The sequence below is a fragment of the Lupinus angustifolius genome, chromosome LG19, assembly GCF_001865875.1.
Source record: "Lupinus angustifolius cultivar Tanjil chromosome LG19, LupAngTanjil_v1.0, whole genome shotgun sequence".
In the NCBI taxonomy this organism is placed as follows: Eukaryota; Viridiplantae; Streptophyta; class Magnoliopsida; order Fabales; family Fabaceae; genus Lupinus; species Lupinus angustifolius.
Genome location: NC_032027.1, coordinates 16,371,640 through 16,372,944, shown reverse-complemented (window position 1 = coordinate 16,372,944; position 1,305 = coordinate 16,371,640). Strand labels below are relative to the sequence as shown.

The 1,305-nt window shown below is 32.5% G+C and overlaps 1 long non-coding RNA gene across 1 annotated transcript; it reads left to right on the top strand.

Annotated features, from left to right (window-relative positions):
* LOC109333855 lies at positions 30 to 713 on the top strand. Its single transcript, XR_002106053.1, has 2 exons — positions 30 to 409; positions 504 to 713. It is a non-coding gene; the product is annotated as an uncharacterized LOC109333855 (long non-coding RNA).

Genomic DNA, 1,305 nt, shown 5'->3' with positions numbered 1-1,305 from the left:
AACCTGTTTCAATGGACCAAATCATAATTATTCACTTTTAGATCTATATATAAATATTTTTTTATTTTTATAATTTGTCATAAATTTGCATGATTCCTACAAATCTTGTGCTGCATTTTTTTGGGTGTGTTTTTAGGACCTTTGAATTGCATGAATTGTGAATGTAAATTATTGCTTCATTTCATTTGTAATTTACATATGGTTGAGCCATTGCTAAAGCACCATCCTAAGTTCATTTTCTAATATTTATGCAGCTAAGGTGAAAGTGGCTGCCAGACACTAGTTTCTTCCTCTTTGTACTTAGTATTGGTATTCCAGTCAGCATTATCAAACATGAAAATATTCAGTGGATGGAATCGTTTTGTTTTCGGCCTTCCTTTACTTTTCATCCTTATTCATATGTATTCTGGTTGGTAATAACTACACTTCTATTTTGTAAGTATGAATATTTCCGTTTGACGTAAAACTGAACTTTACAAATGTACATCATGTCTTTTTACTAGTCATGGATTTGTACAAGAACTCAAAAATGGAGGTACCCCACAGACAACTAAACAAGAAATTAGATCATCTGATTCTTGGTCCTGCTGCTGGGCAAGGCTTGTCAAATCGTTTGCAATGCGAAGGTTCTTTCTCCCTTTGTTAAATAGTAATATAAAGAATTATTTTGTTTGCAATCACTTACTAAAAAGATTAAGTTTAAGGAAAGACAAATGGGGCTTACACAGTTCCATAGAAATCGTTTCAGCAGAAATGTAGACACATGTCACAGTGGATGTTACAGCTCTTATAATATGTTGAAGATCATATGTTTAGAGTTAGGCAATAATAAGAAAGAAAAGAAACAGCTAACAGTAGTAAACTGGGAATGTTTTTTATAGGTTGAAAATGTGATGCAAAACATTTATCTATTACCCCTGTTGAACTATTAGTTTCAGAACTACAACTACCATTCCCAGCCCATGCCCCACTAAATTAAGACTAATAACCTAGCAAGTAATAACCATAATATTATCTAAGAAGCAGAAACAACCAATAGTTACATGCCGATAGATATTATTGTCCCGTATCTTGCTAGGTTTTACAGGTAAGATCAACTTATGTTTCAAAGTGTTGTTGCATCTGGTATTATATTATGCCTGATTTTAATTCTGACAATATCATATTTGGGAATGAGTTTTTGTTGGCAGTGTTGGAATATTATTTTTAAAAGTTATGATAAAATCTGGACCAGATGTCAGAGAACTGAGATCTGTATACTCTATCGTCCACTGTAGAATGTAGATACTGATATCAGTGTAACAT